We start from the raw sequence: 25162 nt of genomic DNA on the forward strand, positions 1-25162 counted from the left end.
AATAATTTAATTTCAGCTCCCTGATTGTTTTAAGAGTTCTGTTAAATGTCCTTTTGGTTCCTATGATATGAAACTTGGCCCATTTCTGGCGATTTGTCAATTTACAAACTGTCTTCGCAGTACCACTGCTTGATCCTTTAATGTGCGTTAACTAAATGTGTTCTTGCTAATAGGACCAGTTATACATGGAGGGAGAATTGGACAATTTTTAGTAGCAAGCTTGAGAATAGCAGCAAAAGAGATGCGGGAACAGGTTCTTTTTTCACACACTTTTGGGATCTGGGCAGACTTAATGCTCGGGGTAAGAACTTACAAAAAATACAGGGAGGGAGGAATAATTTTCAAAGAAGCCGCCTTTCTTTTCCCCCCAGTTTTCCCTCATCACGTTGGTGATTCATGATGATGTGTGATTCAGTGAGTACTGGAAGCACGCCAATATCTCACACAAGTGGATATTCCTTAACAGTGAGTGAAACTGGGCTATTTCAAATCCATATACACACATTTTATAGAAGGGGTCACTTAGCATCAATTGGGAGCAGGAATCCTGGCTGATTTTTTTGTTTCTCATCTGTGAATCAGCAGCAAAAGAAGTACAACAACAACAACTACAGCCTTTTCTGGCTGCAATCAACATTTGAATGTTTACCAGGCATCCAATGTAGGACTTTCTTAGTTTGAAGATCCAAGCACCACACTGTGGACCGTGTATCTACCCACTAAACATCTGAGGGTGCTTAAGTATAGTCTGCTGATCAATCTTCATAGTCTGGTGCTGCAGCCATGATGAATTCTCCCATATTCTGGTGTCACAGTTGCCTAACTCAAACACAACCTACAGCAGTACCACTTTGTAATATTGAAATTGAGATTTCTCCGAAGATTTTGGTTTGTTTTAATTTAACCACATTTTCAGCACATGCTGTGAAACAGCTGTTAGCCTTCCCAGAGTGGGACAGAGCAGCAAACATACTACTCAAGAAATGAATGGTGACATAGTGCACAGGCAATCTTAAGGAGGGTAAAACCTTTTACAAGCGCCTCTCTACTTTGGGGGTAGAATTAGCTGTGGTCAGATTCCAAACTCCTTTACTATAGCATTTTTTCTTCCAGTGCTTGCCAATTTATTGTTAAGTAATTTGGGAAAATATCTGTCTTACCTCATTTTAAGTCATGCTCCATTACCCTCTCAGTCATTTTTTAATGGCTGCGTTTTTACCCACAGGCTACTCATAGGTTACTTGAGTGCACAGCTAATGTGGACTGGGCACACATGACCTCGGCTACTTGCTTCCCTGTCACATGCCAGCATATTAGCATGTATTAGTTATATAGTGAGAACTTGACATCCACGCATTAAGCCTATAAGGTAGTTACATTTTATAGGAATATGTTCCAGTTCTCATTGTTTGAAATGTAGGAACGTATTCATAAATTCAATTTCAAATCTGTCTTTCATCACAGGGTTGTTTGCTTCAGCACCACCAGCTGCAGGGCTATGCATTTGTTTCCATCTCAGTGACTGTGAGTTTTTGACTTGAATTATTTCACTGACAATTATGAGTCTGCTGGTGGAGATATCTCCTGGAAAACCCTATGGGATTGCATGATATATGCTGTTTTTTCACAATAGGAATGCATTCATCTATCAATATTGATTCAAAATCTTCGATGGCATTTCAGCGAAACTTCCACAGGCAGTGCATCTGTATTGCCTTGGAGCATTTTACTGTTAAAGATGCTATATAAATGCAAGCTATTGTTATTGCTCCCGAATAGGGTCCCTGTGGGAATCAAAAGTCATTTCAGTACTTGCACAAAACTGGCTGGTGTTCATTTAACAGAATTAAATGGTACTACTTCTTTTTCTAATTTTGTTCTCTTATTCTCCTGCAGGTGCTGATTTATGTTAAGATTGGCAAATTTTCATACTTAGGACAATGAGGGGCTGGAACCTTGCAACCCCTCTTAGCTATCGTAACAAAAGTGGGCAGGAGTCGCACCCCACTAGTGAACCAAGTGGCCGGCTCCATCAGAGCTCTAAGTACCAGGGAATTTGCATGGGTGCCCATGTGAGTAATGCTGTGTCTTCTTGGGCACCTGATAGAAGAAGGGATAATATGCAGCACTTGCCACCTGCTTGTGGGCAAAATTTTTAGGTCCAGTTGTGAACAGCTGAAAAGATTTTTAATTGGTTGCCTTTATAAGAGGGCAAATTTCATAGGAATCAAAACTTGAGTCTTGGGAGTGTGCCAGACCACGAACCTGGCCTGGAACACCCTTGTGGGGCCCACTTCTGCCAACAAATGTATTATGCGCCTGTATCTTACCAGCATACTGTATGTTGCAGGCTCAGAAGCTACCATCGGTGGGATTTCTGGTGAATGACACTTCTTCTAATCTATCAGCCTGAAAATTGAGCAGACGCAACAATCACCTGCTCATGACTCAGAGAAAATCCATATCATAGCATTGAGTGGATACTGGATCCCACCTCATTTCTATTCTCCACCTGTCCTCAAACATTGTCATCTGTCGCTAGTGCAATACAGGCCTGAAGACATTCCGAGACTGTAGTATCAATAGTCTATTTCACCATTGACTCCTAAGGTAGCACTATTCCCTCTATATCAGAAGATTGTGGATACAAACTCTGCTTTACGACAGGAACACATGGTGTAGGCTGACACATCAGTGCACCACAGAGGGAGTGCTGCATTGTCCCTTGGATGAGGCATTAAAGAAAAGCCCCATTGCCCTATTCCAGTAGTTCAGGTGACCAGTAAAGTTTACATGGCACAGTTCAAAAGCAGGAAGTTATTATGCTGTCCTGGCCAACATTTGTCCTTCAACCACCACCCCAAAACATAGCTTAATTGATCATTCTGATTGTGGGATCTTGTCTGTGAGACCTTGGTGCATAAAATATGGTGCCCCGTATTTGTCAACATAATAATGGTTGTTGCACTTTAAGATGATTCATTGTATGTGATACACCTTGGGGTCTTTCTTTTCAGAATCATCATAAAAGGAGTAAGTACTTGAGTGAGACACTAAGAGCTGCTGCCACAGATGGCATTGTATCCCAGTATGAGTGAATCTAAATTTAACGTTGTTGCACCATTTTATGGGCTTAAAAGAGGTGGAACAAGAGCAAGAAGAGTAGTACAGAGGCCCACGCCCAATCCGCATAGCGATTTAGGCCAATTGATCGGTTTTGTTTAAGGCAGCCACCAGCTTTGAAACAAGGCTCCTGTGTCCATTTCAGAACCAGACTCCTGAATTCATTTAGAGTATTCAGAGCTTGTGATATACAAGCCTCAATTAATATGATTCTATATTCTCTATTTCCAGTTCTTGAGCCGTCTAACCAGTGGCCCTTAAAGGAACTGTTGGAGGCCACTCAAAAAAAGCTCTAAAACGTTGTGAAATTTAGTTTTTTGTGGTGTTGAAGGAGCAGTCTGCTTCTCTATGCTGCCTGTCTGTGACAGTAAAGTTGAGAAGCTTTGGTGACCTGTTGAACAACATGTCTATTGTATATCAAATGTCTGACATGACCACTCCTGGCTGACATTAATCAGGTCACCTGTTACAGCTTGGAAAGATCTAGGGTCAAAATAATTCAGGGAAAATTGCCACTTTTGTAGCTGCAGACCACTGAATACCACTCAAAAAAGACCCAAAAACATTGAAAATTATTAGGATTTTGCAAAGTTGTAAGGAGAAGGAGTTCTCCTCTTGGCTCCACAATACAACTGTGGGCTGCCTCTGACTGCTCTACTTCCCTTCCTGACTGCCTCCCATCCCACTGTCATAAATCTGAACCTCGGTGTGAAGTGAAATTGAGAAGATTGGTACCCACAGCTCATGAGATTGGCTCCTGGATTGGACCATCTGATGGTCTTTACCTACCTTTTTTTCCACATGCTCTATATTTGATCTGAAAGTGCCTGATGCTAACAGATGGTGCTCTAATTGAGGCAAAAAGTGTTCCCATCAGATTCTTACCTTAATCAGCACGACATTGACCTTTCAAAAACAAAATATTGGGTTGTCTTCAAAACATGAAAATATGGCACTTGCCCAAGCATTGACCATAAATTCCACTGGAATTTATAACCCTGAGGTTAAAATAACAGTTCAGGTTCAAACTTTGTTATTTCCTGGGAACCCTGCAGGCACATAATGTTTGGATATAGAGCATGAGGGGAAAAATAGACACTGAGAATCGATTGGAGATTTTATAATGACAATGTAAGGTCAATTGCAAACTTGCAGTTCAGAATTTGCTTTGGTTCTCTGTTCTGTAAACTAAAACTATTCATAATATTTTCCACTAAAACAGCAGAGCTGGTCCTTCACGGTATTTTCATCCAGATGTTTCATTTCTTTACTGATTGTTGTCTTACCTTCATGTGAAAAAAATGAAAAACTGATGGAAAGACCTCAAGATGGTTCTCCTTTAACAAAACTATCACTAGTTCTGTACTGGGAAAGAACCTGGAGACAAAGATCAATGTGACCACATCACACAGTCTTCACTCAGCCTTTGTATGAGGATTAATTTAATAATCAAATAAGGCACTTTGCAAAATTTCCCCAAGATTCCTCATGTTTCTTCCCATTGGTAACTGAAATGATAGATTCTTGGCTTTTCATTAACATTCTCCCAAAAAGTTCACAATTCACACTGGCTTTGATTGGAATGATCAAACCAGCAGGCCGATTTGATTTCAGATGTCTTAGCAAGGGGAACTTCTCCCCTTTACTTCTTCCTTCCTCCCCTCCCGAACTTTTGAACGAAAGGCCTGCGTTCTCTTCCATTTAGTTTACAGAACTTGTAAAGCCCATAACAATTTCAATCCAACAGCTCTTCTGCACAATGCTTTATTAAGAGCTGGCTATTTGCTGACTGTGGACCTTACTTAGTAAAGTTTAACATCCTTTTCAAATGCTATTATGAATTGGTCATAAAGCAAAATCCTGTTTTGTATTGAGGTCACAGTAACAGCAGTTCTACTTTTGTCTTCTGTCTGCTCTGTTTCCAGAGTGCCAGATGGAGATTGAATATCTTTCCTTTTTTAAAATGGTTGAGGGAAAAAAATAGTGGGGAAAACTCAGGATTAAAGGAGGAATTTTCTCTTTAGAAAGCTAATTGTTTCTGGATAGATTGGAGATATTGTCCAAGAGCTTTAGGCATTGGAAAGTGTTGCTAAATCTATCCAAACTAGTCTGTAGCCCCTTTTGATCTATCTTATCTTCTTAGCTAGCTACTGCTCACTACTGCCATTGGGAAGATTATGTTGAGCATTGAAGTTTGCTACATTGTGTCAATGATCAATTTCTTAACAGAAATTTTGGAGCTTAAAATTTCAAGTAAAAATAAAAGTAGATGTTTCAATGCTAACTTAACCTCAAAGTCGATATAACATGCCTGCACCCAGTGGGGAAATCAGGACCTGCAAGTTCCAGTTAAACTATCGCTCATGTGAATGATGATTATAATCCCCGATGCTTCTGAGTTATGGACTATTGCACATGAAAGGACCACCAAAATGACTATCACTGCTGAGGCATCCTCTGTGTTCCTTCCATCTACATGGATTCCCAAAATTGAATTGCTGTTGGTCAGAATGACCACCACACAATCCTTGTGAAAACGAAGTCCTGTCTTCGCACTGAGGATACTGTCTATTGTGTTGTGTGGCACTACCACCATGCTAAATGGGATAGATTCAGACAGATCTGGTAACTTAAAACTGGGCATCCATGAGGTACTGTGGACCATTAGTAGCAGCAGAACTGTATTCACCCTCAATCTGTAACCTTGTGACCCAGCATATCTCTCACTCTACCATTATCATCAAGCCAAGGGATCAACCCCAGTTCAATGAACAGTGCAGGAGAGCATGCCAGCAGCAGCACCAGGCATACATAAAAATGATGTGTCAACCTGGTGAAGCTACAACACAGGACTACTTGCGTGCCAAACAGCGGAAGCAGCATGCAATAGACAGAGCTAAGCGATCCCACAACCAACAAATCAGATCAAAGCTCTGCAGTCCTGCCACATCCAGTCATGCACAGTGGTGGACAATTAAACAACTAATAGGAGGAGGAGGCTCCACAAATATTCCCATCCTCAATGATGGGATAGCCCAGCATATCAGTACAAAAGACGAGGCTGAAGCCTTTGCGAGCATCTTCAGCCATAATTGCCCAGTGGATGATCTTTTCCACCTCCTCCTGAGGTCCCCAGAATTACAGATGTCAGTCTTTAACCAATTTGATTCACTCCACATGATATGAAGAAACGGTTGAAGGCACTGGATACTGCAAAGACTATGGATGCTGACAACATTCCAGCTGTAGTACTGAAGACTTGTGCTGTAGAACTAGACTCGCTCCTAGCCAAGCTGTTTCAGTGCAGCTACAACACTGGCATCTACCCGGCAATGTGGAAAATTGCCCAGGTATGTCCTATCCACAAAAAGCAGGACAAATTCATGCCTGCCAATTACCACCCCATCAGCCTCCTCTCGATCATCAGCAAAGTGATGGAAGGTGTTGTCGACAGTGATATCAAGCAGCACTTAAAAAGCAACAACCTGCTCACTGATGCTCAATTTGATTTCCGCCCTGGCCACTCAGTTCCTGACCTCATTACAGCCTTGGTCCAAACATGAACAAAAGAACTGAACTCAAGTGATGAGGTAAGAGTAATTGCCCTTGATATCAAGGTAGCACATGACTTAGTGTAACATCAGGGAGCCCTAGGCAAATTAAAGTCAATGGGAATTAGGGGGAAAACTCTCCATTGGTTGGAGTCATAACTAACACAAAGGAAGATGGTTGTGGTTGCTTGAGGCCAATCATCTCAGCCCCATGACCCTGCTGCAGGATTTCCTCAGGGGAGTGTCCTAGGCCCAACAATTTTCACTTGCTTCCCTCCATCATAAGTTCAGAAGTGGGATGTTCGCTGGTGATTGTAAGACGTTCAGTACCATTCACAACTCCTCAGATACTGAAGCAGTCCATGTCCATATGCATCAAGACCTGGATAACATTCAGGCTTGGGCTGATGAGTGGCAAGTAACATTCACGCCACACAAGTGTCAGGCCATGACCGTTTTCAACAAAAGACAATCTAACCATCTCTCCTTGATGTTCAACAGCATTACCATAGCTGAATCCCCCACTATCAACATCCTGGGAGTTATCATTGACCAGAAACCAAACTGGACCAGCCACATAAATACTGTGGTTACAAAAGCAGGTCAGAGGCTGGGAATTCTGTGGCGAGTAACCCACCTTCTGATTCCCCAAAGCTTGTCCACTATCTACAAGGCACAAGTCAGGAGTGTGCTGGAATACTCTCCACTTGCCTGGATGAGTGCATCTTCAATGTTACGGCCAGGTGAGGAGGGGGTCTCAGGTTCCCCTTTCACCTCTTCTCTGGTTTGACTGCACCAGGGTTTATCCTTTGTTAACACAATGATTTAATTTACCACCTCAGTGAGCGCTTGCTCCGGTTCCTCTAATGTAATTGCAAAAGAACCAATCAGACAGGTTTTTCTTGAGTTTAAACAAGAAAGATGCAAGTTTATTACTCTTAACATTCTAAACCGGTTAAAATTACTAAAAATATGCTACGCATTCATGCACATGCTCACATGAGAGTCACACACACACAAATAGATTACAGAGGCAAAGCAGCTTTGGTGGTTGGAGTAGTGTCCAGAAGAAATGGAATTTAAATATAGTTTTAAATCTCAAGTCCTCAGCTGAAGTTGTAACCCTGAAGTCCTCACTGGGCCACGTGCACAGTTGTGAGCTTGCTTTTCTCAGGACTCCTGAGGCAGAAGAGGGGTTCAATCCTTGTCCCCTGGTTGTTGGCTGCGGTGGTCTGTAGGCTTGATGGGCTTTACCAGTTGCAGCCAGGTTTTCTCTTGATCTTTACTGGGGAGAGAGAGAGAGCTACTTTGTTGATGGCTTTTCAGTTACTCCTCTCTGCTTTCTGTGTTAAAGCTGACAGAGCTGCGCAAGCAGTCACATGACATTATCAAGCCCCTTTGTTGTTTTAATGAGGTCTTTCTGGAATCCTCTCTGAGATTCAAGGCGTGACAACATAATCCATCCAGTCACACTTGGAGGTGGTTGGCTCTTTCAAAGTCAATGGGTGTAGATGGTTCCTGATGACTGTGCTGATAAGGCCATTCCAGGTAAATTAGTCAGAGAGAACCCCATTGTTTTGGTTAGGTTGAGTCAGTCATGTCATCTTCAGTCTGATCTTTTGATGTTTCAAATGTAAATTGCAGTGGTCATCTTGGCTGCCAGTTTACTTTTTAAAAAAGTTACTTGTAAGAATTTCCAGTAAAAGCCTAATGCAAGGTTCCAACCGATGAAATTAATATTTCCCATTTGGCTTATAGGGTTTTCATGACACCAACAACACTCAGGAAAGTTGACAGCATTCAGGACAAAGCACCCACTTGATCGGCACCCCATCCACCACCTTAAACATTCACTCCCTTCACCACTGACGCAGTGGCAGTAGTGTGTACTATCTACAAGATGCACTGCTTCAACTCTCCACGTCTCTTTCGACAGCACCTTCCAAACCCATGACCTCTTCCCCCTAGAAGGACAAGGGCAGCAGATGCATGGTCCCTCCAAGCCACACACCATCCTGACTTGGAAACCATTCCTTCTCTGTCACTGGGCCAAAAACATGGAACTCCCTCCCTAACAGCACTGTGGGTATACCTACACCGGATGGACTGCAGCAGTTCAAGAAGGCAGCTCGCCACCACTTACTCAAGGCCAATTAGGGATGGGCAACGAATGCTGACTTTGCCAGCAATGTCCATATCCCATGAAACAAATAAAAAAGAATTGTGTCAGATATTTCCATCTTGGCTTCTGTTCCATCTGAAATCTTTCTCTCCTGCAGCTTTCATCCTTCACCTACAACCCATTTCTTATGAAGACATTTTCAGCTGCTGCAGACTGTAATATAAGAATCTATGACATATCACTCACCATACACATGCCAACAGCTCCTGTCCTTCTTTTCTTCTTAAATGATGTATTGATGACTCCACCAGCACTGAATACCGTATTCCGCAATCAATTTAACTTCCCCAAGGGCCTGTAATATAATTTATTTTTATAGCATCTGGCAATGTCAGTGATGGAAGGAGAATATTAAGCATCTCTTGAATCAGGGTCTAGGGATCAGTTTTGTGTTATGTGCACCCAACCTTCAGATTTTCTTGAAAACCAGTTGTGAGCAAAGAGGCAGCTGCAAAACTTAGTTGACAAGAAAAATTGTGTGGTCTCCAGTCCCCTGGTATTTTGACAGCTGGAACAAAATTTATCTTCATCCGCAATTCCTTTTGTTTTCAAGGATACATATTTAATCAGGGTCAAGGCTGATGCCCAAATATCCACCTTTGATGCGGACAAAATAGGTGCAGACACAGAACAAGATCTCTGTGCAATGTGGCTGCATTAGTAGTTTAGGTGTTTAAAATGGCAGCTAGCGATGGGGGCTAGACTGCTGCTGCAAGGGACAATTGATTTCTCATATATTCATGGGGCATAGGTAGTGTTGGCAAAGCCACATTTACTATCGATTCCTTGTTGCCCTTAAAAGGTGATGATGGACCTTCATGGAATCATAGAAAGACACTTACAGAACAGGGGACCATTTGGTCCATTGTGCCTGTGTTGACTTTTTGGAAGAGAAGTCATACTTAATTCCATTTTCCTGCTTTTTTGTCTGTAACCCTCTTAAGTTCCTCATCCTCAGGTACCTGTCCAAATGCATTTTAAAACTATTTACGGAATCAGCTTCCACCACCTTTTCAAGCACAGCATTCCGGATCTCAACAGCTTTCTGAGTGAAAAAATTCACAACATCTCCCTTCGAGACCGTTTGCCAATGATTTTGAATCTATAACCTCTAGTCATTAATCTAGTCACCAGAGGGAATAATATTTTCACTATCTACGCAACAAAACCTCTTGAAAACCTCTATTAGATCACCTCTAAAACTTTTCCATTCCAAGGAGAAAAGTCCTAACATTTCCAACTTCTGCTCATAACAGAAGTCACTCAAACCTGGTAACATCCATTGCACCTTTTTGAAGGCCTTTACATCCTTCCTGAAGTTCGGTGCCATAAATGTCTGTAATTCTCCAACTGAGGTCTAAGCAGTGATTTGTAAAGTTCTAGCGTAATCTCTTTGCTTTTATATTCTATTCATCTATTTATAAACCCGGAGAACCCATCTGATTTTTTAATCACCTTATCAACTTTCCCTGCCAGTTTTAAGGATTTGTGCACGTGAACACAAAAGGCTGGATTTGTAAGCCCTGACAGGGACGGGCATGGAGGTAGGCCAGCATCCCGCTGGCTGGGGTGTCATAGAGTTATACAGCACAGAAATAGGCCCTTCGGCCCATTGTGTCTGTGCCGGCCATCAAGCACCTATCTATTCTAATCCCATTTTCCAGCACTTGGCCCATAGCCTTGTATGCTGTGGTGTTTCAAGTGCTCATCTAAATACTTCTTAAATGTTGTGAAAAGGTGCTTGTTCCCTGGCTGCATCCTGCCCAGGGCCATATTCCCAAGGGTGGGATAGCATGCGGTAGGTAGCCAATTGAGCTGCTTAAGGTATTATTAAGGCCTGTTGTCAGAGGCTGACTGGGATTTTCCAGTTGGCCTACAGGTCCTTGCATGTGGCGGGGGACAGTACAGCTCTCTGGAGGCGGTCTCCCAGCAGCAGACCCGGGGGGGGCCAGTGCTTCAGGCAGGCTTAGAGGCCCTCTCTGCCTGCCTGGGTTCAGCAGCAGCTACAGGACACCCTGTGGAGGCTGCAAAGGCATTTTCTATTTTAAATTTCAAAAAGTTGGAGACAGGGCACTGCCAATTTGGGGCACCCTCTCCCTCACTTAACCTGCCATGGCATCTTGCTGCTGCTTTCAAGTTGCAGGACCTCCTATTGACCCTCCAGCTTCGAGAGCCTGCCTCCTGTCCTTAATTGGATGGCGAGATTGACATCTGGCCATTAATTGGCCAATTCCGGGAAAATCACAGGTGGTGACCGTTCCCCAGATATTGAGGGCTTCTGACCCCCATTTGAGGTTGACAGTGGGGACCTAAAGCCCGCAGGCAAAATCCTGCCCCAAGTCTCTCTGCTCATCTACACTTTTCAAACATTTTCCATTTATAGTAAATTGTTTTTCCATATTATTCCTCCCAAAGTGCATCATTTCACACTTCTCCACATTAAACCCTACCTGCCATGCTTCTGACTATTCCACCATCCTGTCTAAGACATCCTGAAGCCTTTAGCTATCCTCATCACGATCCATTACTTTACCAAGTTTCATATCATCCGCAAACTTTATAATGCTGCTCCCTACACCTGAGTTTAGGCTGTTTAGAAAAATTGCAAAGAGTAATGGACCCAAATCTGACCCTTGGGGAATACAGCTGCAAATGATATTCAGGTCTGAAAAACATACATCCACCACCACTTTTTATCTCCTGTCACTGAGCCAATTTTGTATCCCTACTGTCACTTTTCCCTTAATTCCATGGGCTTCCATCTTCTTAATGAGCCTCCAGTGTGACATTTTGTTGAATGCCTTCTGAAAATCTAAATAGATATATACAAAATCCACTTTACTACCTTGATCAACCTCTCTGTTAGCTCATCAAAGAATTCCATGAAGTTAGTCAGACACAATTTGCCTTTAACAAATCCCTGATTAACCCATACTTTTCCAAATGAAAGTTTGTTTTGTGCTTCTCTTTGAACTGTTGCAATCTGCATGCTGAAGATGCTGCCACAAAGATGTTAGGTTGGGAATTCCAGGATTTTCACCAGTGAAAATGAAGAAACTGTGGGACATGGCCAAACAAGGCAGGTGTATGACTTGGAGGAGAACTTCAGGTCATTTGATAGAAATATTCAAAATCTCGATAGAGTAAATAGAGAGAAACTGTTCCCAATTACAGAATGGTTGCGAACCAGAGGACACCAATATAAGGTGATTGGCAAAAGAACCAACAGCGTCACGGGGAGAAACATTTTTACACAGCGAGTGGTTAGCATCTGGAATGCACTACCTTCAGGTCTGGTGGAGGCAGATACAATTGGGGCTTTCAAAACAGAATTGGATAAACACATGAAGAGAAAGAAAATTGCAGGGCTGAAGGGAAAGGGTGGGGGTGTGGGACTAACTGAGTTGCTCTTGCAGAGAGCTGACACAGATACGACAGGCCGAATGGCCTCCTTCTGTGCTGTAACCATTCTATAAAAGTGCTCCTGTGATGTTTCTGCTCTTTTCATTTTTGGTAGTGGAAACATGGTCCTTGGTGATACTGTCAAAATATGATTGGAGAGAATGGCTGCAATGAATTCTGTAGATAGCGCATACTGTATCTACATTGGACCAGTAGTAGAGAAGGCAGATATTGAGATAAAAAGCACCTTTCACAACTTACCAAAGCACTTTATAGCCAATGAAATACTTTGAAGTGTTGTCACTGTTGTAAGCTCCCACAAACAGCAATTACCAGATAAACCGTTTTTAGAGATTTTAAAAAATTCTTTTACGGGATGTGGGCGTCGCTGGCTCAGCCAGTTTTTGTTGCCCATCCCTAATTTCCCTAGAGAAGGTGGTGGTGAGCTACCTTCTTGAACCACTGCAGTTCAAGTGGTGTTAGTGCATCCACAGTTCGGAAGGGAGTTCCAGGATTTTGACCCGGTGACAGTGAAGGAACAGCAATATAGTTCCATGTCAGGATGGTGTGTAGCTTTGAGGGGAACTTGCAGATGGTGGTGTTCCCATGCATCTGCTACTGTCGTCCTTTTAGGTGGAAGGTGCTGTCACAGGAGCTTTAGTAAGTTGCTGGTACACACTACTGCTACGGTGGGCTGAATTTTATTTGGGTGCTGCGCACTGCGGCGGCACCTTTTCAACCCAGCGGGGTGCCCGCATTTAGCAGCCGCCGCAGGGCCCTGGCGAGATTTTGCGTGGGAGCTCACTAGCATGACCACATCAAGATCCTACCAGCTGCATCGATTGCCCCCACCATCCTTATAACATTAACACTCCTACCCTTTCTGGCATCTTCCCCAAACACTGGGTGACTAGAGTGTCATTTCTCCTGCACAAACACAAACAAGTGCAGAGGGTACACTGTTTACGGACGGACGGTACACAGTACCTCCCTTCCAGTATGCAGAGTGGGACCCCTGAAAATGGAACTTACCTTCCATCGCGAAAGCTTCTGCCTCCGCTGACCCGCCGGCTTTTCTAATTGTGAACAGGACGGCACGTGACGGCCACCCGTTCAAAATAAAATCAGGATGTGTCCATGGAGAGGTGGTGGGCTGCATAATTTGCAGAGGTAAGTATCGTTTTACATATTCTAATTGGGGTGCGCCCCACAGCGTTGAGGGGCCGGTACAATTGAGCCCTGTGTGTCAGAAGTGGAGGGAGTGAATGTTGAAGGTGGTGGGATAGGGTGCCAATCAAGTAGGCTGTTTTATCCTGGATGGTGTGGAGCTTCTTGAGTGTTGTTGGAGCTGCACCCATCCAGGCAAGTGGAGAGTATTCCATCATACTCCTGACTTGTGCCTTGTAGATGGTGGACAGGCTTTGGGGAGTCAGGAGGTGGGATGCTCACCACAGGATTCCCTGCTCTTGTAGGCACAGTAATTACATGGCTGGTCCAGTTCAGTTTCTGGTCAATGGTAACCCCAGCGTGTTGATAGTGAGGGTTCAGCAATGGTAATACCTTTGAATGTCAAGGGGAGATGATTAAATTCTCGGTTGTTTGAGATGGTCATTGCCTGGCACTTGTGTGGTGCGAATGTAACTTGCCACTTACCAGCCCAAGCCTGAATGTTGTCCAGGTCTCACTGCATATGGACACGGACTGCTTCAGTATCTCAGGAGTCACGAATGGTGCTCAGCATTGTGCAATCAGCAGCGAACATCCCCACCTCTGACTTTATGATTGAAGGAAGGTCGTTGATGAAGCAGCTGAAGATGGTTGGGCCTAGGACACTACCCTGAGGAACTCCTGCAGTGATGTCCTGGGACTGACATGATTTGTTGTTTGAAGGATAAATATTGGCCACGACATCTCCACTGCCTTTCTTCAAAACAGTGCCTGTAGTATGAGGATCTGAAAGGGTTCATGGTTGTGATAGTGAGAGTAACCCCTCCCACTGTAGTGGTGGCATGGTAATAGTCACATGCGCAGTAGGCTTGGAAGGAGCTAGAAGCACCATAAAAGTGCTAGCTAGAGATCCTCATCAAGAGTGTAAATAGAATGTAAATGTAAATAAAAAGTTGATGTTTTGCCAGCCAGACACTCCGAGACCTTTGTGAAGAACCCTATAAGTATGCTACCAACAACATACAATATCATGACCTTGATATACGGTTTGGTGATCAGTGGCAGGTGCTGTGCAACTTGGTAAATGGTGAACAAACCCAGAAGACTGGAGAAGCCTAACCTGGTAAGAGAAGTTTCAAACTACTGCAGATCTCGGGAGAGACTGCTAAGAGCTCTGGAACTGCTCCGTAGGTGATGAAAGGCACGGTGAGCCAGTGAGTCAGCTGCGCAGACATTCAGGCTGCACCACAGAAGAATGGTGGTCTGTGTGAAAGAACCGGGTCCAGCGATCAGGCTGCGAGTCACAGTACCAAGCGACAGTCGGGGAATGGGGGAAAACCTTGTAGAAAGGTACGTTATTAATAATGGCACACTGGGCAGGTGAGAAGCGAAGATGTGAAAATGAAAAGTCGATCCCTGGTGAGGATGAGTCCGGAGTCGGTGGCTATTATTCCAGCGCATCGAGCAAGGAAAGTGTAGGAAACATCCAAAAAGAGTGGGAAACTTCAGAAAGTATGGTAACACTCGGAAAAGAGTGGGAAACCTCCAGGTACAGCAAGAACACCTCCACCGAGGAAAAGAAAATTTAAAATTAGAAGAGAATACCGAAAAGAGATAAGCACAGGATAGATTCAAAACGTAAAATTTCAGAAAGATTCTAAAATTCAGAAAGGCCCAACCAGATTCAAAACCGGGCAATCTAGAGAGAAAGATTTTTAAGATTCAGAATAGCGGCACAATTACATACTAAAACTGAAGTAAATACTTTACTGTACTCCCTAGTTAAATAGCTGATGATGTGATCATGAGACAAGGCATCAATGAAGCTTCGGATAAATCTGAGGAGGCATTGCAAGCTTTGGATAATTATTTTCGGCAAAGAAGCAATAAGATCCTAGAAAGGGCAAAGTTCAATAAAAGGATTCAGAAGGTAGGCCAATCAGTGGACACTTTCATTAATAATTTGTATAGATTGGCCGAAGGATGTGAGTACGGAGCACTAAAGTCTGAATTGATTAGAGACTGTATAGTAGTTGGAATAGCTGACGAGTCTTTATCAGATCTCCTTTAGTCAAAAGAGGACCTAACTCTAGAGAAAGCAATACAGATTGTGTGACAGGCAGAAGTCAGAAGACAAAATAGAGCCATCCTGCGATCTGAAGAGAAGCCTTGGAATGAAAAGAATCTGATGATAATATAGTTCCTCAAGCCCAAGAAGGGAAGAAACACGGTGGAGAAGAAGGTACACACTGGTGAGAGGATGCAAGACACCAAGAAGCCCAGTCAGTGCTGTGGAGCCAGAAAGACCCACAGATGTGATCAGTGTCTTGCTAGTAACGCAGAATGCTTTAAGTGCAAAAAGTGCCAAACAAAAAGCCTTCACACATAGAGTTGTGGATGAGTTGCACCAATTCCCAGTGGAAGAAAAAATAGATTTCCTCGGGGAAATTAATGACCTCAATCAGGCATTCTGGACGACAGACATTTATGTAAATGGACATACTATGAATTTTAAATTGGACACAGATGCAAGTGTCACGATTCTGTCAGACCAAGTGACATCATAATCCTTACAACCAGGAAATACTCAGCTACAAGGTCCTGGAAGGATACAACTGAAGGTCAAAGGAAAGCTGCAAGCAACACTTCAATATAAAGGAAGGCAGATTAAGGGAACTCTGTAAGTTTTGAAAAATCAAGAATTTTCACTGTTAAGCAGAAGAGCGTGCTTAGACCTACATCTATTTAAACGAGTGGAAGAAATTAAATGGCCAGAGACCAACAGTCCCTTTCAAGCAGACTTCCCAAAATTGTTCTTGGGCCTAGGAAGAATGTAAACTCAACTTCCCATTCTACCCAGAAAACCACTTCACCAGACTGAAGTACAAGACTACAAAAAAGTCAAAGACAAAGAGAAGTCTTATAGGAACCAACAAGTCCGCAATTATAAGATAATAAGATAAGATATAAGAATGGGAAGTTGAGTTTTCAGCTTCCTGCCCATCAACAGCTCTGAAGGTGAAAGTTCACATAACAATGGAGTAGATCGATAATTCAATAATGCAGTTGGAAAATCATCGTTCTTCTTCAACAGCTGTTTTATAGTTCATACTCCTCTCTCTGCTTCACCGTTTGTTTGAGGGTAACGAGGGGAACTTGTGAGATGTTTGAATCCCCACCTACTTGCACATTTTGTGAAGTATTCATTTGCAAACTGTGGTCCGTTGTCTGACACAACCTTGTCAGGAATACCATGCGTTGCAAAGATCTCCTGTGAAGTCTAATAACCGATTCTGCTGGCATTGACTACAATCTTTTCACTTCTAACCATCATGAAAAATAATCAATTACTAACATGTAAGATTTTTCATTGTACATAACTAAATCCATTCCTAGACATTCCCACAGTCTGGTTGGAAATTGTGTGGTTATCAGATGTTCTCTCTATGCTGGTCTGTGTACCGCACATCTCTGACAATTGAAGATCATACTCTTGATGTCTTTAGATATTTCTGGCCACCAAACAGATGATTGAGCACGAGCTATACACTTTGTAATTCCCATGTGATCAACAAGCCCCCAGTTACAATAAGATATTTCATACCAGAAACCTACCAAGGTTGAAAGATGGTGAGAAAGTCTGGATATGAGATCTAGAATGTGAAGGTAGAGTTGTCCAGAGAGATGAAGTTCATCCGAGATCATACGTAGTACACACTTCCGAGGGTACAATACACAGAAACAGGGGAAACCTTATCCCTAGACCTCAAAAACAACAATCTGTCATATCTCTGGAGAAACTAGATGATGATAGAGAAACCCAGAGACAATGGGATACTACAAATATTAGTAAAGGCCATCCAAGTCATCAAGCAAGACTTACAAGAAAGACTACTGATCTTCTGAGTCCAACAAGAACATGATCCGGGAGAGTCTTGAAGCCTCCTGAACCTATGATGTCAGAGAATTGGGGAGAGATGGAGTAATATGTAAAGTCAAAATGAATGTGTATATAGATATATATAAAAAATGTATAAGGACAAAGACTTGGGGGGAGATATGTATAAGGGTCTGAAAGGGTTAATGGTCGAGACAGTGAGATGAACCCCTCTAACTGTAGTGCTGACCTGGTAATAGTCACATGGGCTTGGAAGGAGCTGGAAGCACCATTAGAAGTGCCAGCTAGAGATCCTCATGGAGAGTGTAAATAGAATGTAACTAAATAAAAAGTTGATGTTTAGCCAGCTAGAGGCTTCCAGATCTTTGTGATAAACCCTATAACTACGCTACCAACAACATACAACATTGTGACCTCGATATACAACAGTGCCTGAGAGGTGGACGGGGCCTCCATTTCTTCTCATATGAACGGCAGCACCTGTGACAATGCAGCATTCTCTCAGTACTGCACTGGAGTGTCAGACTAGATTTCAGTGCTCACGTCTCTGGAGTAGAACTTAAACCCACAATCTTCTGCCTCAGAGGCGAAAGTGCTACCAAGTGAGTCACAGCTGACACCTAAATCAATCACAGATTTGTCTATTTATATCATATTCGAGTGTACAGAATTCAGCCTCCAAAAGGAAATAAATCTTAACTAAATTTCCTGTTCCCGTAATTTTTAAAAAGTTAATCAGATATTTACAGTCATTGAAATCCCCTGTTCTCCTTTTTTTCTTTGATGCACTATTTCTCTTTGGAAGCAGTGGATTAAAATCAGATTCATGGAGAAACCTCAGCTTCTGCATTTATATTTGTTTTATAGATTGATGGTTAAGACCTACAGAGGAGAGCTAAAAAGCCAACAACAGTAACCCAGTAAGCTCAGCGAACAGGCCTGGTAGGGAAGATCCTACGTTCCCCAATCCTTCAGTGACCATGACCAAAGAAATTGCTTCAGCTCTTTGCCACGCAGTGTTCCCTATGTGTGCACAATTATGCCCACAAACAAAATGTACCAGTGTTCCCTCCCACAAGGACCATGTAATCAAAGTGTACAATATAAAATTTGGCATACCTACTCTTGAATTTAAAAGGAACTTTACATATTAATTTGATTATTTAGATCATTTACGTTGACATTTAAACCAGAATATGCACTAAGCCATTTTGTTTTTCATTCTTTTTTTTAAAAATTGCATGGTTTCCATTAATGCACCATCGTAATTTTTGTTTTTGGAGTACAAGGGCGATTTGTTTAGATGCACAGCCCTTTCAAATTCTTTTGCACTGCTGCGCACACATGGTAACTTAAAGTTTCAATGACAGCCAGTGTTTGAGTTTTTAAAGGGCAGTTTAGTGATATCTATGAGGCAGTGGGCCAAGCATTGTCACCATTCAGAAAAATGTGGGTAGCTTCTGGGACTTTGTACAAAGGAACATGAATGGTGTCAGTATTCAAAATCAGATCAGAAGGATAGAATAAATTCCAGTGAGCTTTGACATGATCAAAAATAAAACCAGTGATGGGGAACAGTTTCTGCCAGTAGTAATAATTTTCCACAAATAAATTAAACTTTACATTATGCAGCCTTCTTCAGATAATTTGTTTTAACCAGAGGATTAAGCCTGAGAAATAATTCTTTTCAGCATCATTGTGAAGTACCTCTGAAAAGGCTAGATCACTATAGCTCTGATCAGCAATGTAAAATAAGTATGGCACTGTTGTTTTTTGAAAACTTTCTGCCTGGTTACCATATGACACTAGAAGCTAGGTTTTCCTCTGCTATCCCACCTGAAAACCTTACCACCTAGAGCTAGATTTCCCTTTTCTCAAACTCACAGGGACTGCTGTTGGAGATCACCTTTTCATATGTAAATGCATGGCCTTCCAGCTCAGTTTCCTTTTATCTAATCCTGCTACCACTGCTCCTCACAACTATCTACTGCAAGACAGCAGTAGGCCTAGAATAAGGATGATTTTTGTTATTCTTTCATGGGCAATGCTGGCAAGGCCAGCATTTGATGCCCATCCCTAATTACCTTAGACACAGTGTGGCTTGCTAGGCCATTTCAGTGGGCAGTTATGAGTCAACCACATTGCTGTGGATCTGGAGTCACATGTAGGCCAGACCAGGTAAGGACAGCAGATTTCCTTCCCTAAAGGACATTAATGAATCAGATGGGTTTTAACGACATCTGATGGTAGTTTCATGGCACCATTATTAATATTAGCTTTCAATTCCAGATTTTTTTTATTAATTACATTTAAATTCCATCAGCTGCTGTGGTGGGATTTGTATGCATGTCCCCAAGACATTAGCCTGGGCCTCTGGTTTACAGTGACATTACCACTACACCACCATCTCCCCAAAGTGCAGAAATGGTGGGAAAGGAACTAGTACAGACCTCCTCTCTTGCCAATCGTCCTCATGCATTTACCTTTCTTGGCCTCAGTTACTGCTAAGGCCTGCAAAACTACAGCTGTAGCCTTATTTTGGTATTTTCTAAGCCTGTAAGGCTTGTAGCTGTCTCTTGTAGTGCTGCAGTGGTATCCCTCCCAGTTCCCTTAGCCCTGGAGGGCACCCTCTTGGTGGTGGGAATTCAACCAGGAGCCCACCCTGAATGGCCAAGGAATCCTGACCCAGGAAATGGGTCAGGTTTACAAAGGGCTTGCAGATGTGCTGCTGGAAGGAAAATCCAGCCCTTGTGTCAAGGTACACTCTGTGGAGTGTAGTTTCACAGCTGCTGAGTGAAAACTACAGAGCCCATCACATCTCTCTCAAGCACACAGAATTTGTCAACAGTAATTGGAAAACTCCAGCAACCGAAATCGGAATGAAAGATCTAATTTTGGGATAGAAGCAGAATTCAAGCCCCAAGCCCAGAGAGAGAGTTAGACCTTTGTGAAGGAAATCTCTTGCAAGTATTTCAAACAGTAAATTACTAATTTCATGCGTAAGATGAGTGACTTTTTTTACTGAATTGTTTATTCTTTCATTATGTAATAAATGTTATTTTTGGCTGTATATGGGAAGAGAAATACAGTCAAAAACATTTTGAAGAAATTATTTGGGTAATTTGATTGGTTTGCATTGTTAGTTCCAGTTTGTTGGGTTTGAACGGATTTCCATGAATTGATTGAATAATGTTGTGGTGCCTGTTTTTTTTGATTGCTGCAAATTAAATTGATTTGTGATTGTTTTGCATTTAATCAATGGATAATTCAGCCAATATCAATGTCATTAACTTTATCTTTATGCCCTACACACACAGTTGAGTTGTGTTGCTATGGATTCATTATAAACAAGACTTATATTTAGATTTATAATGACACTGATATTTAATTCTTGATAGTGTAGCTTAAAGTAACAGATAATAGTAACAATAAATACAACCATAGATAGTATGGCATACATTATATTCAAAGAGTGTCAATTAGCTAATTGACAATCTATGTTGTGCTTTTTACATACAGACCCATCTGCCCCCTTCCATTCCCTCCAAGTGCTGGCACTTTCTGGTAGCTCAAGCAAGTGACCATTATTCTTGCCTGGACCTTGACAACGAATTGACGACTATGGAAAGCATCCCAGTCAAACTTCAACATACACTTACCAGTTGTCTGCACTTTCCAACAGAGGAGCACTGAATAGCAATTCGGAGTATGAAAACTGGCAGATTTCTCTGCTTCCAAACACAGGCAGGCTAATGCCAATTGTAAAGCTTTTAAGCAACCTTGGCTGTGATCAGCTAAATAACTCATCACAGCGCAGGAATCAAGTTTTATGTTTACCAGCGAAAATTGATTTTATATGCTGTTGTGCTATAGTTTCAGATTCTAGAGTTACATGATTACAGTTGCATTTCCTTTTGCTGAATCGTCATTCTTTATGCCAAATACTACCATCAATGTTGTGTTGTGGTTGTCTGTAGGTAGGGAGGAGGGGTACATGTTTTCTGTGAGTGCACTTCATGTGTGAGTGTAAGATATCTGTGAGATTCTTTATGGGGGGAGCATTATTAAAATGGTTGTTACATGCAGTGCTGCTATAATTGAAACAATTTAACATATGGAAATGATGGGCAGGAAAAGACCACCTGCTCCATCAAGCCTTGCCTCACACTCATGATGGCCAGAGCATCATGAGCAGACACTCCTCCCCACCCCACCCCCACCCCCACCTCCCCCAACCGCCTGCAGCTATGCAATCTCCCAGAAAAATACCCTGGAAAATTCCTCTCTGTTCACCCTCTCAGGTGATCAAAACCAGTCCAGGACATCACATAGGCCATGTGTTATCAGTAAAACCACTTGCGACGTTTAAGAGGCATCTTGACAAATACATGAATAGGATGGGAATAGAGGGATACGGTCCCCGGAAGTGCAGAAGGTTTTAGTTTAGGCAGGCATCAAGATCGGCGCAGGCTTGGAGGGCCGAATGGCCTGTTCCTGTGCTGTACTGTTCTTTGTTCTATACAGCACCAACATTATTAAGAACAGGTCCATCTCCCTCTTGAAGATATGCAGAGAGTCAGCACACACTGCAACAACAAGCAATGCATCCCAGAGGATCACTACTCTCTGGCAAAAGAAGAAATGCCTGACATCCAGTCTAGTCCTACTCCTGAGTAATTTAAACAAAGAATTTTCAAAAGAAAATGTTTGCAATTACCTCTTGTGATACCATGGCCATTCATTTTCAATAATGCAACACTCAAATATTTATTCTTACACTTCAAACAAAAGTTTTCAGTTCAATATCCGGATAGTCTGCAGTAAGTGTAGAATAATGGATACCTGATAACAATTAAAAGCAAAGGTGAACTGGCTATCGAGAAATTTCCCAAGTGCCCCAAAACGTTGACTGGCAATCGAGAAATTTCCCATGTCCCCCAAAACCTTGACAGTTGGTAACTCAATAACCAGTTTTGTTGTGGCTGAGGCAGTTTCCAGGCTCCTTGCCTCCCATTCGCATTTCTTGCCATGCGCTGTGGTGTTCCGTACAGCCCCCTCCCCCACACAGTTTTACTTTTTCCCACTCCCTCCTGCCTTTCGTACTTTGTTGGTTGGGTTTGAGCAGTTAGCTCGGGCATGTCCCGTACAGTCTGACAGAAGCTTTCCTCCTCCTCGGTTACTTTCACATTCTGCAGTACAGTCTGTTGCTCTGCTCTGCGGTTAATACTGTTCAAAATTTATGTGCATACATATATGATATTTGTTTGGATGGTAAAATTCATTCTGTCAGTTGAAGTCAGATGGTGCACTATTCAGCAGACTGAAGTTGAAGGACTTTCTCTATCCAGGCTTTGAGAAACAGGCCAAGGAGAAAAAAAGAATAGTTGAGCATGGAACTGGAAAGGCAGAAGGGGCTACATGGGGAGAAATTCAGCTTCGCCACAGGAAGCAACAAAATGAAATCTGAAAAAAGAAACAGCTGAATAAAAGATCAAAAGCTTGTTGAGTGAAACGGACTCAGATGCGGAGGTGGTGAAAGGACGTTTCCTCTCTGAGCTGTTGAGACCAAATCCAGAGACCACTTACATTGAAATTAAAAGAATGCCACCATGTGGGAAATAGTCACAGTGATGAAAGTAGCTCCAGAAAAGGCAATGCATGGATAATGTATGAAGATATCACAGTGGAATCTGACAAAGACTCGTGGGGCCTGGTGGCATGTTATCATCAGAAGGCTCTTGTAGGCAGTTCGGTGATTGAATGCAGCACCTGGATCCACCTGTCTTGTGGCAAAACTCAAAAGTCCAATGTTTCTGATTTATTTCTCTGTGAGAAATGTAAAGATATGAATTAAGAGAGGAACTTAGGCTCGAAGCAGAAGTTTCCTTGAATGACAGTTTATGAACCTGTTTTGTGACTTATCTGTATGAGGTAAAGAAAAATGAAATGAAAAGAGGGCAACAGGTCAGCCAAAGAAACTTTGAAAAATACCCAGAAGGGAGTTCCTGACCAGAATGGTAGGTGGCTCAGTTTAAGGCTAATTCTGACTTTGGGCCTTATTTGTTTGAGTTTATCTTGCTCATTCTCATCTGCAGATTACAGGGTGAAAATTATGAAAGGGATGACAGTGTAGATGGAAACCGACTATGTCCAGTGACAGGTCAAGAATGAGGGGCCACAGATAGAAGATTAAAAGTAAGTGATTTAGAACGGGGAGCAAGGGAAATGCATTTACTCAGAGAGTTGTGAAGCTGTGGAATTTACTTCCAGAGTTAGCAGCTGAGGCAGAAATTATGTCAACTCTCAAGATTACAATGGGTTGGTGGATGAACCAAAGGAATTGTAGGGCTATGGGAACAGGGTGAGTAAATGTGATTATAGCTATTTTCTCATGGGGAGGGTAAATGCTGACGGCATTGTTCCAGTGGTATGGGACTTCCACCCACCCCTGTAATAAGGCTGGAATGTCAACCAGAAGTCCTGACTGTGCTATGGTGGGACTGCTGCTCCAGCATTTTAAGGGGCATCCAGCAATTTAAAGTGACTGAAGAACCCCAGCAATTCAATTGGGAGAAACTCCGAAGGAAGTTCCTGATGTATGTGTTTGTTTCATACCATAAACTCCAAATTTTACAAACTTATTTCTTTCAGCTGTTTCACATGTGTATTTCATTCTTGGTCATACAGTTAAAGTAGCAGGTTATAGTATCAATGAATATAATGCAGATGGTGGAATTTAAATTGTATTACAAAAATGTCAATGAAGTATCTGTGGAGAGAGTCTGCGAATAGCCGCAGCTATGATGGTCTTCATAATTGATTGGTTTAGACACATAATTGGTCATTTGAATAATCTAGCTAAGGACAATAGGCACCTGTGAAATTACAGCCCAATGTCATAGATTCATAAAGTCATAGAATGGTTACAGCACAGAAGGAGGACATTTGGCCCGTCGAGTTCATGCCTGTTCTCTGCTGGAGCAGATTAGTTATTCCCACTTCTGGCCCTTTTCCCCCTCGCCCTGGAAATTCTTTTCCTTCCGGTGCTTATTCAATTCCCTTTTGAAAGCCAGAATTGAATCTGCCTATACCACCCTTACATTTGAGATTGTAACCACTTGCTGCTAAAAATGGTCTTTCTCATGTTGTCTTTAGCTCATTTGCCAATCAATTTAAATTTGTGCCCTCTGGTTCTTGACCTTTCTGTCAATATGAACAATTTCTCTCTATCAACTCTGTCTAGACCCTCATGACTTTGAACACCTCTGTCAATCTCCTCTCAACCTCCACTTCACTAAGGAGAACAACCCCTGCTTCTCCAGTCTATCCACATAACTGAAGTCCCTATCCCAGAACCATTCTCATTAATCTTTTTTCACCCACTCGAAAGCCATCACATCCTTCCTAAAGTGCAGTTCCCAGAATTGAACACAATACTCCAGTTGAAACCAAATCAGTGTTTGATAAAGGTTAATCATAACTGCCTTGTTTTTGTACTTTATGCCTCTGTTTATAAAGCTCAGGATCCCATATGCCTTTTTAACCACTTTCCCAACCTGCCCTGCCACCTTCAACGATTTGTGCACATATACCCACAGGTCTCTCTTTACCTGCACCACCTTTAGAAATATACCTGGTCGCTTATATTGCTTCTCCTCCTTCTTCCTACCAGTATGTATCACTTAGCACTTCGCTGCATTAAATTTCATTTGCCACATGCCGGCCAATTCCACCAGTTTGTCCATGTCCTAATGAAGTCTATCTCTATTTTCCTTGCAGTTCATTCTACATCCAAGTTTTGTCTCCTTATGAGTCACCGCAGGCCAGGAGGGGAGAAAA

At 42.4% G+C, this 25162-nt stretch overlaps 1 long non-coding RNA gene across 2 annotated transcripts in view; it reads left to right on the plus strand.

Moving 5' to 3' along the window:
- LOC137375467 (uncharacterized) overlaps nt 1-23905 on the plus strand; it is a 44419-nt gene extending 20514 nt beyond the window's left edge. Inside the window, exons 3-5 of one of the 2 annotated variants that reach the window (XR_010976001.1) lie at nt 1465-1524; nt 1897-2072; nt 20843-23905. This is a non-coding gene — a long non-coding RNA (uncharacterized lncRNA). The remainder of the gene's footprint in view (nt 1-1464; nt 1525-1896; nt 2073-20842) is intronic. The other variant, XR_010976000.1, reaches the window with a different exon arrangement.
- Nucleotides 23906-25162: the final 1257 nt, after the last annotated feature.

The sequence above is a fragment of the Heterodontus francisci genome, chromosome 1 (genome assembly GCF_036365525.1).
Source record: "Heterodontus francisci isolate sHetFra1 chromosome 1, sHetFra1.hap1, whole genome shotgun sequence".
Taxonomy (NCBI): domain Eukaryota; kingdom Metazoa; phylum Chordata; class Chondrichthyes; order Heterodontiformes; family Heterodontidae; genus Heterodontus; species Heterodontus francisci.